This window comes from Taudactylus pleione, unplaced genomic scaffold (assembly GCF_031769625.1).
Source record: "Taudactylus pleione unplaced genomic scaffold, aTauple2 ptg001030l, whole genome shotgun sequence".
NCBI classification, from domain to species: domain Eukaryota; kingdom Metazoa; phylum Chordata; class Amphibia; order Anura; family Myobatrachidae; genus Taudactylus; species Taudactylus pleione.
The window spans coordinates 319410-334425 of NW_028285431.1; the positions used below are offsets into that span (position 1 = coordinate 319410).

The following is a 15016-nucleotide window of genomic DNA, read 5'->3' on the forward strand; positions in this document are numbered from 1 at the left end:
ATTTGTAATTCCCTATTCCCTCTGTGTAGTAGTATTATTTGTACTTCCCTATTCCCTCTGGGTAGTACTAATATTCATACTTCCCTAATCCCGATGTGTAGTAGTAGTATTTGTACTTTCCTATTCCCTCTGTGTAGTAGTAATATTCATACTTCCCTATTCCCGATGTGTAGTAGTATTATTTGTACTTTCCTATTCCCTCTGTGTAGTAGTAATATTCATACTTCCCTACTCCCTCTGTGTAGTAGTAATATTATTTGTAATTCCCTATTCCCTCTGGGTAGTACTAATATTCATATTTCCCTATTCCCTCTGTGTAGCAGTAGTATTATTTGTAATTCCCTATTCCCTCTGGGTAGTACTAATATTCATACTACCCCTCTATTCCCGATGTGTAGTAGTAGTACTATTATTTGTAATTCCCTATTCCCTCTGTGTAGTAGTATTATTTGTACTTCCCTATTCCCTCTGTGTAGAAGTAATATTCATACTTCCCTATTCCCTCTGTGTAGTAGTAGTATTTCTACATCCCTATTCCCTCTGTGTAGTAGTATCTGTACTCCCCTATTCCCTCTGTGTAGTAGTATTATTTGTACTCCCCTATTCCCTCTGTGTAGTAGTAATATTTGTACTTCCCTATTCCCTCTGTGTAGTAGTAGTAATATTTGTACTTCCCTATTCCCTCTGTGTAGTAGTAATATTTGTACTTCTCTATTCCCTCTGTGTAGTAATAGTATTTTTACTTCCCTATTCCCTCTGTGTAGTAGTAGTATTTGTACTTCCCTATTCCCTCTGTGTAGTAGTAGTATTTGTACTTCCCTATTCCCTCTGTGTAGTAGTAATATTTGTACTTCCCTATTCCCTCTGTGTAGTAGTATTATTTATACTCCCCTATTCCATCAGTGTAGTAGTAATATTTGTACTTCCCTATTCCCTCTGGTAGTAGTAGTATTTGTACTTCGCTATTCCCTCTGTGTAGTAGTAATATTTGTACTTCCCTATTCCCTCTGTGTAGTAGTAGTATTTGTACTCCCCTATTCCCTCTGTGTAGTAGTAATATTTGTACTTCCCTATTCCCTCTGCGTAGTAGTAATATTTGTACTTCCCTATTCCCTCTGCATAGTAGTAATATTTGTACTTCCCTATTCCCTCGGTGTAGTAGTATTATTTGTACTTCCTTATTCCCTCTGGGTAGTACTAATATTCATACTTCCCTAATCCCGATGTGTAGTATTATTTGTACTCCCCTATTCCCTCTGTGTAGTAGTAATATTCATACTTCCCTATTCCCTCTGTGTAGTAGTAATATTATTTGTAATTCCCTATTCCCTCTGGGTAGTACTAATATTCATATTTTCCTATTCCCTCTGTGTAGCAGTAGTATTATTTGTAATTCCCTATTCCCTCTGGGTAGTACTAATATTCATACTTCCCTATTCCCGATGTGTAGTAGTAGTACTATTATTTGTAATTCCCTATTCCCTCTGTGTAGTAGTATTATTTGTACTTCCCTATTCCCTCTGGGTAGCACTAATATTCATACTTCCCTAATCCCGATGTGTAGTAGTAGTATTTGTACTTCCCTATTCCCACTGGGTAGTACTAATATTCATACTTCCCTAATCCCGATGTGTAGTAGTAGTATTTGTACTTTCCTATTCCCTCTGTGTAGTAGTAATATTCATACTTCCCTATTCCCGATGTGTAGTAGTATTATTTTTACTTCCCTATTCCCTCTGTGTAGTAGTAATATTCATACTTCCCTACTCCCTCTGTGTAGTAGTAATATTATTTGTAATTCCCTTTTCCCTTTGGGTAGTACTAATATTCATATTTCCCTATTCCCTCTGTGTAGCAGTAGTATTATTTGTAATTCCCTATTCCCTCTGGGTAGTACTAATATTCATACTTCCCTATTCCCGATGTGTAGTAGTAGTACTATTATTTGTAATTCCCTATTCCCTCTGTGTAGTAGTAATATTCATACTTCCCTATTCCCTATGTGTAGTAGTAGTATTTGTACTTTCCTATTCCCTCTGGGTAGTACTAATATTCATACTTCCCTATTCCCGATGTGTAGTAGTAGTACTATTATTTGTAATTCCCTATTCCCTCTGTGTAGTAGTATTATTTGTACTTCCCTATTCCCTCTGGGTAGCACTAATATTCATACTTCCCTAATCCCGATGTGTAGTAGTAGTATTTGTACTTCCCTATTCCCACTGGGTAGTACTAATATTCATACTTCCCTAATCCCGATGTGTAGTAGTAGTATTTGTACTTTCCTATTCCCTCTGTGTAGTAGTAATATTCATACTTCCCTATTCCCGATGTGTAGTAGTATTATTTTTACTTCCCTATTCCCTCTGTGTAGTAGTAATATTCATACTTCCCTACTCCCTCTGTGTAGTAGTAATATTATTTGTAATTCCCTTTTCCCTTTGGGTAGTACTAATATTCATATTTCCCTATTCCCTCTGTGTAGCAGTAGTATTATTTGTAATTCCCTATTCCCTCTGGGTAGTACTAATATTCATACTTCCCTATTCCCGATGTGTAGTAGTAGTACTATTATTTGTAATTCCCTATTCCCTCTGTGTAGTAGTAATATTCATACTTCCCTATTCCCTATGTGTAGTAGTAGTATTTGTACTTTCCTATTCCCTCTGTGTAGTAGTAATATTCATACTTCCCTATTCCCGATGTGTAGTAGTAATATTATTTGTACTTCCCTATTCCCTCTGGGTAGTACTAATGTTTATATTTCCCTATTCCCTCTGTGTAGCAGTAGTATTATTTGTACTTCCCTATTCCCTCTGGGTAGAACTAATATTCATACTTCCCTATTCCCTCTGTGTAGTAGTAATATTCATACTTCCCTATTCCCGATGTGTAGTAGTATTATTTGTACTTCCCTATTCCCTCTGTGTAGTAGTAATATTCATACTTCCCTGTTCCCTCTGTGTAGTAGTAGTATTTTTTGTACTTCCCTATTCCCTCTGTGTAGTAGTAATATTTGTACTTCCCTATTCCCTCCGCGTTGTAGTATTATTTGTACTTCCATATTCCCTCTGTGTAGTAGTATTATTTGTAATTCCCTATTCCCTCTGTGTAGTAGTATTATTTGTACTTCCCTATTCCCTGTGGGTAGTACTAATATTCATACTTCCCTATTCCAGATGTGTAGTAGTAATATTCATACTTCCCTATTCCCTCTGTGTAGTAGTAATATTTGTACTTCCCTGTTCCCTCTGTGTAGTAGTAGTATTATTTGTACTTCCCTATTCCCTCTGGGTAGTACTAATATTCATGCTTCCCTATTCCAGATGTGTAGTAGTAGTATTTGTACTTCCATATTCCCTCTGTGTAGTAGTAATATTCATACTTCCCTATTCCCTCTGTGTAGTAGTATTATTTGTACTTCCCTATTCCCTCTGGGTAGTAGTAGTAGTATTTGTACTTCCCTATTCCTTCGGTGTAGTAGTAATATTTGTACTTCCCTATTCCTTCTGTGTAGTAGTAATATTTGTACTTCCCTATTCCCTCTGTGTAGTAGTAATATTCATACTTCCCTATTCCCTCTGTGTAGTAGTATTATTTGTACTTCCCTATTCCCTGTGTAGTAGTAGTATTTGTATTTCCCTATTACCTCTGTGTATTAGTATTTGTACTCCCCTATTCCCTCTGTGTAGTAGTAATATTCATACTTTCCTATTCCCTCAGTGTAGTAGTATTATTTGTACTTCCCTATTCTCTCTAGGTAATACTAATATTCATACTTCCCTAATCCCGATGTGTAGTAGTATTTGTAATTCCCTATTCCCTCTGGGTAGTACTAATATTCATACTTCCCTATTCCCGATGTGTAGTATTATTTGTACTCCCCTATTCCCTCTGTGTAGTAGTAATATTCATACTTCCCTATTCCCTCTGGGTAGTACTAATATTCATATTTCCTTATTCCCTCTGTGTAGCAGTAGTATTATTTGTAATTCCCTATTCCCTCTGGGTAGTACTAATATTCATACTTCCCTATTCCCGATGTGTAGTAGTAGTACTATTATTTGTAATTCCCTATTCCTTCTGTGTAGTAGTAATATTCATACTTCCCTATTCCCTCTGTGTAGTAGTAGTATTATTTGTACTTCCCTATTCCCTCTGGGTAGTACTAATATTCATACTTCCCTAATCCCGATGTGTAGTAGTAGTATTTGTACTTTCCTATTCCCTCTGAGTAGTAGTAATATTCATACTTCCCTACTCCCTCTGTGTAGTAGTAATATTATTTTTAATTCCCTATTCCCTCTGGGTAGTACTAATATTCATATTTCCCTATTCCCTCTGTGTAGCAGTAGTATTATTTGTAATTCCCTATTTCCTCTGGGTAGTAGTAATATTCATACTTCCCTATTCCCGATGTGTAGTAGTATTATTTGTACATCCCTATTCCCTCTGGGTAGTACTAATATTCATACTTCCCTATTCCCTCTGTGTAGCAGTAGTATTATTTGTACATCCCTACTCCCTCTGTGTAGTAGTAGTAGTATTTGTACTCCCCTATTCCCTCTGTGTAGTAGTATTATTTGTACTCCCCTATTCCCTCTGTGTAGTAGTAATATTTGTACTTCCCTATTCCCTCTGTGTTGTAGTAGTATTTGTACTTCCCTATTCCCTCTGTGTAGTAGTAGTATTTGTACTTCCCTATTCCCTCTGTGTAGTAGTAATATTTGTGCTTCCCTATTCCCTCTATGTAGTAGTAGTATTTGTACATCCCTATTCCCTCTGTGTAGTAGTAATATTTGTACTTCTCTATTCCCTCTGTGTAGTAGTAGTATTTGTACTTCCCTATTCCCTCTGTGTAGTAGTAGTAATATTTGTACTTCCCTATTCCCTCTGTGTAGTAGTAGTATTTGTACTTCCCTATTCCCTCCGCGTAGTAGTAATATTTGTACTTCCCTATTCCCTCTGTGTAGTAGTAATATTTGTACTTTCCTATTCCCTCTGTGTAGTAGTAATATTTGTACTTCCCTATTCCCTCTGTGTAGTAGTAATATCTGTACTTCCCTATTCCCTCTGCGTTGTAGTAGTATTTGTACATCCCTATTCCCTCTGTGTAGTAGTAATATTTGTACTTCCCTATTCCCTTTGTGTAGTAGTAATATTTGTACTTCCCTATTCCCTCTGTGTAGTAGTAATATTTGTACTTCCCTATTCCCTCTGTGTAGTAGTAATATTTGTTCTTCCCTATTCCCTCCGCGTTGTAGTAATATTTGTACTTCCCTATTCCCTCCGCGTTGTAGTAGTATTTGTACTTCCCTATTCCCTCTGTGTAGTAGTAATATTTGTACTTCCCTATTCCCTCCGCGTAGTAGTAATATTTGTACTTCCCTTTTTCCTCTGTGTAGTAGTAATATTTGTACTTCCCTATTCCCTCTGTGTAGTAGTAATATTTGTACTTCCCTATTCCCTCCGCGTTGTAGTAATATTTGTACTTCCCTATTCCCTCCGTGTAGTAGTAATATTTGTACTTCCCTATTCCCTCTGTGTAGTAGTAATATTTGTACTTCCCTATTCTCTCTGTGTAGTAGTAATATTTGTACTTTCCTATTCCCTCTGTGTAGTAGTAATATTTGTACTTTCCTATTCCCTCTGTGTAGTAGTAATATTCATCCTTCCCTATTCCCTCTGTGTAGTAGTAATATTTGTACTTCCCTATTCCCTTCGTGTAGTAGTAATATTTGTACTTCCCTATTCCCTCTGTGTAGTAGTAATATTTGTACTTCCCTATTCCCTCTGTATAGTAGTAATATTTGTACTTTCCTATTCCCTTTGTGTAGTAGTAATATTTGTACTTTCCTATTCCCTCTGTGTAGTAGTAATATTCATCCTTCCCTATTCCCTCTGTGTAGTAGTAATATTTGTACTTCCCTATTCCCTCTGTGTAGTAGTAATATTTGTACTTCCCTATTCCCTCTGTGTAGTAGTAATATTTGTACTCCCCTATTCCCTCTGTGTAGTAGTAATATTTGTACTTCCCTATTCCCTCTGTGTAATAGTAATATTTGTACTTCCCTATTCCCTCTGTGTAGTAGTAATATTTGTACTTCCCAATTCCCTCTGTGTAGTAGTAATATTTGTACTTCCCTATTCCCTCTGTGTAGTAGTAATATTTGTACTTCCCTATTCCCTCCGCGTTGTAGTAATATTTGTACTTTCCTATTCCCTCTGTGTAGTAGTAATATTTGTACTTTCCTATTCCCTCTGTGTAGTAGTAATATTCATCCTTCCCTATTCCCTCTGTGTAGTAGTAATATTTGTACTTCCCTATTCCCTCTGTGTAGTAGTAATATTTGTACTTCCCTATTCCCTCCGCGTAGTAGTAATATTTGTACTCCCCTATTCCCTCTGTGTAGTAGTAATATTTGTACTTCCCTATTCCCTCCGCGTTGTAGTAATATTTGTACTTTCCTATTCCCTCTGTGTAGTAGTAATATTTGTACTTTCCTATTCCCTCTGTGTAGTAGTAATATTCATCCTTCCCTATTCCCTCTGTGTAGTAGTAATATTTGTACTTCCCTATTCCCTCCGCGTTGTAGTAATATTTGTACTTTCCTATTCCCTCTGTGTAGTAGTAATATTCATCCTTCCCTATTCCCTCTGTGTAGTAGTAATATTTGTACTTCCCTATTCCCTCCGTGTAGTAGTAATATTTGTACTTCCCTATTCCCTCTGTGTTGTAGTAATATTTGTACTTCCCTATTCCCTCTGTGTAGTAGTAATATTTGTACTTCCCTATTCCCTCTGTGTAGTAGTAATATTTGTACTTCCCTATTCCCTCTGTGTAGTAGTAATATTTGTACTTTCCTATTCCCTCTGTGTAGTAGTAATATTCATCCTTCCCTATTCCCTCTGTGTAGTAGTAATATTTGTACTTCCCTATTCCCTCTGTGTAGTAGTAATATTTGTACTTCCCTATTCCCTCTGTGTAGTAGTAATATTTGTACTCCCCTATTCCCTCTGTGTAGTAGTAATATTTGTACTTCCCTATTCCCTCTGTGTAGTAGTAATATTTGTACTTCCCTATTCCCTCTGTGTAGTAGTAATATTTGTACTTCCCAATTCCCTCTGTGTAGTAGTAATATTTGTACTTCCCTATTCCCTCTGTGTAGTAGTAATATTTGTACTTCCCTATTCCCTCCGCATTGTAGTAATATTTGTACTTTCCTATTCCCTCTGTGTAGTAGTAATATTTGTACTTTCCTATTCCCTCTGTCTAGTAGTAATATTCATCCTTCCCTATTCCCTCTGTGTAGTAGTAATATTTGTACTTCCCTATTCCCTCTGTGTAGTAGTAATATTTGTACTTCCCTATTCCCTCTGTGTAGTAGTAATATTTGTACTCCCCTATTCCCTCTGTGTAGTAGTAATATTTGTACTTCCCTATTCCCTCTGTGTAGTAGTAATATTTGTACTTCCCTATTCCCTCTGTGTAGTAGTAATATTTGTACTCCCCTATTCCCTCTGTGTAGTAGTAATATTTGTACTCCCCTATTCCCTCCGCGTTGTAGTAATATTTGTACTTTCCTATTCCCTCTGTGTAGTAGTAATATTTGTACTTTCCTATTCCCTCTGTGTAGTAGTAATATTCATCCTTCCCTATTCCCTCTGTGTAGTAGTAATATTTGTACTTCCCTATTCCCTCCGCGTTGTAGTAATATTTGTACTTTCCTATTCCCTCTGTGTAGTAGTAATATTCATCCTTCCCTATTCCCTCTGTGTAGTAGTAATATTTGTACTTCCCTATTCCCTCCGTGTAGTAGTAATATTTGTACTTCCCTATTCCCTCTGTGTAGTAGTAATATTTGTACTTCCCTATTCCCTCTGTGTAGTAGTAATATTTGTACCTCTCTATGCTGCAGTACAATAATGCTCTTGTGGCGTATTCAGGCCGTAGCTCTGCTACACCCTAGACCGCATTGTATCCTTGTCGTGGTCACCAGCATCACGATAGTTGGTAAAGCCAGGGGTATATTGCTCAGCTCCATGTTCCAAAATAATATGGTCCCAGAGGTATTGAATTGACTGCTCTGTACCCTGCACTTAGTTGGGAGATGCCGGTTACCGTGCCTTAAGCTGTGTGTTTAGTCATGGTAACTGATCAGCTTAAGTCCTGAACGCGATGCTGTTGGCGCACGTGCATAGCCGGAAACCAGCATCATGGCCCTGGTGTAGTTGGATTTTTGACCTCCTGAGCTTCGGGCAGAATGCCTCTATTCTGAGGTTTACAGCTTGGTCAGCTGAATAACTCCGGGGACTCCTTCCCGGCGCTATTCAACATCGCACTGAATTGAATCGCCCCCTTTGTATCGATTTGTCAAGTCCTCAGACCCCCGTTTCCATGGGACATTCTTGCCTCTCTAGTACACCGTAACACGCTACATGCTACATTGCAGCAAAATATATATAATGCTATCAAACAAAGGGGGAGGTGTATCAAACCTTGGACAGAGATAACGTGGAGACGTTGCCTACAGAAGCCAATCGGCGTCATTTATTAATCTAGCGCAGTCTATGAAATGTCAGTTAGAAGCGGATTTGTTGCTTTGCGTAACTTCTCCACGTTATCCGTCTCCGCGTTATCCGTCTCCGCGTTATCCGTCTCCACGTTATCCGTCGCCACGTTATCCGTCGCCAAGTTATCCGTCTCCACGTTATCCGTCTCCACGTTATCCGTCTCCGGGGAGTATATGTACTATATGTCAATTTTAATCGATTGAAAATTGATCAACATCAATGTTGTGTTCTGGGGCTATGGGGCTCATTTATCATTAAATATTTGCGCTTTATTTCCCGAAAACACCTGCAAATATTTAGTATCCCCTCAATGTATTACACAGGGATCCATGGGAGATATCTGCTGCTCTCCCTCCATTTCCCCCAACAGCCGCAGCCCCCATAGGTTTCAACGGGGGATGTGATGCTGCCACATTTACCTGGTTCTGGAATTTTAACATTCCGGAGCTTGGTATCGCCATCTGAAGATGATGTAACCTGCTGTAACCTATGGACTACACATCACAATACTAACAGAGAGAGAGTTCAATAGAACTCCTCCTCCTCATCATCCTCCTCTTCCTCCTCCTCCTCTGTGTCAGTGCTGCCTATGAGGAGCAGGCACATTAGTGACATATGTCCTCTGTGTCAGTGCTGCCTATGAGGAGCGGGCACATTAGTGACATATGTCCTCTGTGTCAGTGCTGCCTATGGAGAGCGGGCACATTAGTGACATATTCCCTCTGTGTCAGTGCTGCCTATGGGGAGTGGGCACATTAGTGACATATGTCCTCTGTGTCAGTGCTGCCTATGGGGAGCGGGCACGTTAGTGACATATTTCCTCTGTGTCAGTGCTGCCTATGGGGAGCGGGCACATTAGTGACATATTCCCTCTGTGTCAGTGCTGCCTATGAGGAGCGGGCACATTAGTGACATATATCCTCTGTGTCAGTGCTGCCTATGGGGAGCGGGCACATTAGTGACATATTTCCTCTGAGTCAGTGCTGCCTATGAGGAGCGGGCACATTAGTGACATATCTCCTCTGTGTCAGTGCTGCCTATGGGGAGCGGGCACATTAGTGACATATTCCCTCTGTGTCAGTGCTGCCTATGGAGAGCGGGCACATTAGTGACATATTCCCTCTGTGTCAGTGCTGCCTATGGGGAGTGGGCACATTAGTGACATATGTCCTCTGTGTCAGTGCTGCCTATGGGGAGCGGGCACATTAGTGACATATGTCCTCTGTGTCAGTGCTGCCTATGAGGAGCGGGCACATTAGTGACATATGTCCTCTGTGTCAGTGCCGCCTATGGGGAGCGGGCACATTAGTGACATATGTCCTGTGTCAGTGCTGCCTATGGGGAGCGGGCACATTAGTGACATATGTCCTCTGTGTCAGTGCTGCCTATGGGGAGCGGGCACATTAGTGACATATTCCCTCTGTGTCAGTGCTGCCTATGAGGAGCGGGCACATTAGTGACATATTCCCTCTGTGTCAGTGCTGCCTATGGGGAGCGGGCACATTAGTGACATATATCCTCTGTGTCAGTGTTGCCTATGGGGAGCGGGCACATTAGTGACATATCTCCTCTGTGTCAGTGCTGCCTATGGGGAGCGGGCACATTAGTGACATATATCCTCTGTGTCAGTGCTGCCTATGGGGAGCGGGCACATTAGTGACATATTCCCTCTGTGTCAGTGCTGCCTATGAGGAGCGGGCACATTAGTGACATATATCCTCTGTGTCAGTGTTGCCTATGGGGAGCGGGCACATTAGTGACATATTCCCTCTGTGTCAGTGCTGCCTATGGGGAGCGGGCACATTAGTGACATATGTCCTCTGTGTCAGTGCTGCCTATGGGGAGTGGGCACATTAGTGACATATATCCTCTGTGTCAGTGCTGCCTATGGGGAGCGGGCACATTAGTGACATATCTCCTCTGTGTCAGTGCTGCCTATGGGGAGCAGGCACATTAGTGACATATGTCCTCTGTGTCAGTGCTGCCTATGGGGAGCGGGCACATTAGTGACATATGTCCTCTGTGTCAGTGCTGCCTATGGGGAGCGGGCACATTAGTTCCATATATCCTCTGTGTCAGTGCTGCCTATGGGGAGCGGGCACATTAGTGACATATGTCCTGTGTCAGTGCTGCCTATGGGGAGCGGGCACATTAGTGACATATGTCCTCTGTGTCAGTGCTGCCTATGGGGAGCGGGCACATTAGTGACATAGTCCCTCTGTGTCAGTGCTGCCTATGGGGAGCGGGCACATTAGTGACATATTCCCTCTGTGTCAGTGCTGCCTATGAGGAGCGGGCACATTAGTGACATATATCCTCTGTGTCAGTGCTGCCTATGGGGAGCGGGCACATTAGTGACATATATCCTCTGTCAGTGGTGCCTATGGGGAGCGGGCACATTAGTGACATATTCCCTCTGTGTCAGTGCTGCCTATGGGGAGTGGGCACATTAGTGACATATATCCTCTGTGTCAGTGCTGCCTATGGGGAGCGGGCACATTAGTGACATAGTCCCTCTGTGTCAGTGCTGCCTATGGGGAGTGGGCACATTAGTGACATATATCCTCTGTGTCAGTGCTGCCTATGGGGAGCGGGCACATTAGTGACATATGTCCTCTGTTTCAGTGCTGCCTATGAGGAGCGGGCACATTAGTGACATATTTCCTCTGTGTCAGTGCTGCCTTTGGGGAGCGGGCACATTAGTAACATATGTCCTGTGTCAGTGCTGCCTATGGGGAGCGGGCACATTAGTGACATATGTCCTCTGTGTCAGTGCTGCCTATGGGGAGCGAGCACATTAGTGACATATGTCCTCTGTGTCAGTGCTGCCTATGGGGAGTGGGCACATTAGTGACATATGCCCTCTGTGTCAGTGCCGCCTATGGGGAGCGGGCACATTAGTGACATATGTCTTCTGTGTCAGTGTTGCCTATGGGGAGCGGGCACATTAGTGACATATCTCCTCTGTGTCAGTGCTGCCTATGGGGAGCGGGCACATTAGTGACATATGTCCTCTGTGTCAGTGCTGCCTATGAGGAGCGGGCACATTAGTGACATATGTCCTCTGTGTCAGTGCTGCCTATGGGGAGCGGGCACATTAGTGACATATGTCCTCTGTGTCAGTGCTGCCTATGAGGAGTGGGCACATTAGTGACATATGTCCTCTGTGTCAGTGCTGCCTATGGGGAGCGGGCACATTAGTGACATATTCCCTCTGTGTCAGTGCTGCCTATGGGGAGCGGGCACTATAGTGACATATTCCCTCTGTGTCAGTGCTGCCTATGGGGAGCGGGCACATTAGTGATATATGTCCTCTGTGTCAGTGCTGCCTATGGGGAGCGGGCACATTAGTGACATATGTCCTGTGTCAGTGCTGCCTATGGGGAGCGGGCACATTAGTGACATATGTCCTCTGTGTCAGTGCTGCCTATGGGGAGCGAGCACATTAGTGACATATGTCCTCTGTGTCAGTGCTGCCTATGAGGAGCGGGCACATTAGTGACATGTCCTCTGTGTCAGTGCTGCCTATGGGGAGCGGGCACATTAGTGACATGTCCTCTGTGTCAGTGCTGCCTATGGGGAGCGGGCACATTAGTGACATATGTCCTCTGTGTCAGTGCTGCCTATGAGGAGCGGGCACATTAGTGACATATTCCCTCTGTGTCAGTGCTGCCTATGGGGAGCGGGCACATTAGTGACATATGTCCTCTTTCTACTTCAGGGTCCATAGGGGGTCTACAGGGTTGACCTTGGGGTATAGGTTGGGAACCAAATCCGGGCACCACGCAGTAAAGCTTTTAGCTCCCAAGATGCACTTGGGTCCACTCTCCCTATAACCCCTCCCCCCAGCCAGAGCCACCTCAGTTTAAGTTGGTGCCCGGCCGGAGTCGGGTCACCGTTACTGCAGGGGGGCTGCTTAGCAGCCCCTAAGCTTATGATTTATTTTAAAGAGTTTTATTTTATAATTTTTTACTACTTTTCAGAGCGGCAGCATCAGACTGTCCAATGGACGTCTAAGCTGCCGCTCCTACACCCCGCCGGCTCTGTGACGCCAGTACAGATCTGGGGATCGCAGCGGGACCCCAGTGTCTGTACTAGCCGGGCTCTGGAGGACTCCCTGGGCTGCTGCCGGATCGACGGGGACAGGTAAGTCGCGTGGCCACCGCTTGCGGTGACCCGCGTGTACATGCAGCCTTATGCCTCCGGTCTCTGGGGACAGACCGGAGGCGCTAGCGGTGGAGGCGGGCTCCCCCTCCATGGAGGCATACCCCGCATGTCCACAGCCCACCAGGGATTATAGCGGCAGCGGGAGCCGGCATCCCGGGGGGTTAATTGCTAGCCATGGGAGGAAGCCTTCCCTGTCTAGCGGCTCCTCCCCTCAGCTCAGCGCGTCTTTCAATACTACAGTCTGGCGTCGCTGAGCTGCTTCCTCCGCGGGCCACGCTTCTTCTGAGGTCTCCAGTGGCCATTTTCTCTCGGTGGTGCTGCAGAACTCTTAGGATGACAGTGAGCCCAGTCCCCCTGCGTAGCTGGCCATTTTGGGTGAGTGTACACAGCGCTATAGCCTTCCCAGACACTGAATCTGGGCAGTTGAATGTAGCGACATTGTGCAGTATATTATATGTCCTGCTTATGTATGTACAGTATATTTTTCTGCATTGTATGTGACTTATGCTAGTGCTGACTGTCTGCTTTTTCTCTCACCTGTCAGTGTATATCTATCCCTTTTCTTTATCTGCCCTAATACAGGTGTACCTGGGGTGGTTCTGAGACCTCACATATATATACTTGTTAATATTTTTGAGGTTTGTCACATACTGTTGCGTGCTGCACGTTGCCATATTTTAGATGGAACTGTGTGTTGCATACGCTGATAATGGGTCCCTGCAGCTACTCTTAGCGTTAGTCAGGACCGGTATGGCGCTGCTTAATATTTCCGTCAAGATAGTCAAATATATCTGACCAGGAGATTGCACACGATACTGCACCCATTATTGCTATCCTGCAAGTCATAGCCTGCAGGAATTAGTGCGGAGGATTTGACTCAGAAAGGTTTTGTATGCGGCACCATCTGGTGCCGGGCCCCTTGCACGACCCCCTTAAAGGGCGGTTTATTTCTCAGGATCCTCTCCTTTGAGGATCGCCGGGCGGGCCCCATTGTCGTCACTCGCTTGGAGTTACTTCACCATACTGCCCTTTTCAACTCGGGGTATCTCGCAATTTCTTGCAGTTTACCCCTGTGTCACAGACTATCGCTCCCTGCCGGGGTTTTTCACAGTACATGAATTACCTCCGATACCACATCGGTCTGTCATTCCCCTTGCAGGGATTACCACAATGGCCACCCTGGTGGATGTCGTTTTCTACGAAATACTAAATGGCGTGATATACGCCCTGTGGCTACTTCCCAGTTGGCTCTGCCGTGAACTGGATGGTGTATTCGGCTCTTTCCCTCTCACATGGGGGGAGCCGATTTCAAGTATTATTATCCCTGCTTTGGGGCTGGTAGCCAGGTTCATTCTGGATATAGAGAATGTCGATCCTGCACCTGTATCATACATTTCCCGTTTCTGCCCAGTGGGTGGATCTCATGGCGGGAGTCTGGCTGTCGCCAGATACGAGGAGTCACAAAGGCCTCCTGTTTCCTGTTCCCTGAGGGTCCTCACAAGTAATGGAATCTCCTTCTGGGGTGGATTTGTATGTTCATCATAGGATAACAGGCATTAATACGCCTCCCATCCCAGCCTGGACGGATTTTACGGATCCGTAGGTGGTAACTTTGCCTGAAATCAATGTACTCGTTTTCAGGGCCGGTTGCCCGTCCTACCATGGCCATCGCATGGTGATGCTTTTGTAACGTTTTTCCCCTCCAACACGTCTGGGGTTCAAATGTCTTTTGCCGCTCACATAAAATATGCAGTGGTCGTGTGAGATTACCTACATGGGATACCGGTCTTCTAACTTTCAGGGTTTCGGCTGTGACTGTATCCGCCGCAATACCCTATGGCTACATTATGGGAAAGCAGAAGGGCAGACTCCTTCTATGGGGAAGATCTTGTTTGGTCCTGACCTTGACAAGATTGTTGCATTATTGGCAGTATCACTAATGGAGAGATGCCGTCTTTAGCTACTCCCACTACATTCGGACTAACTCTGTTAAGTCTTTTTGTCCTCAGGGTCAGCCTAAAGGCCTGTTTTTTCCTAGGCTGTCGGCCTCCACGGGGGCCACCATATCCAGTACCGAGCAGTCCTGGACTTACGGACGACCCTGCTTCTACGCCTGAGGATAAACCTTCAGCCTGACGGGACAGGTCTACATCTGGGGAATTCCAGAGTGAGGTACTGATTCTCAACGGCCTCTCATTGCTCAGGCGGCCTCCTCACAGGCGTTGTTCCACGGGCCCTTCTTCAGACGATCAGGGCCTTACATTCCCAGAAAGCT

The 15016-nt window shown here is 43.7% G+C and overlaps 1 protein-coding gene across 1 annotated transcript in view; it reads left to right on the forward strand.

The window, feature by feature from the left end:
• Window positions 1-15016, forward strand: part of LOC148454119 (uncharacterized) — a gene marked incomplete at its 3' end in the record, with an annotated part of 333977 nt that overhangs the window by 139995 nt on the left and 178966 nt on the right. The window lies entirely within an intron of this gene.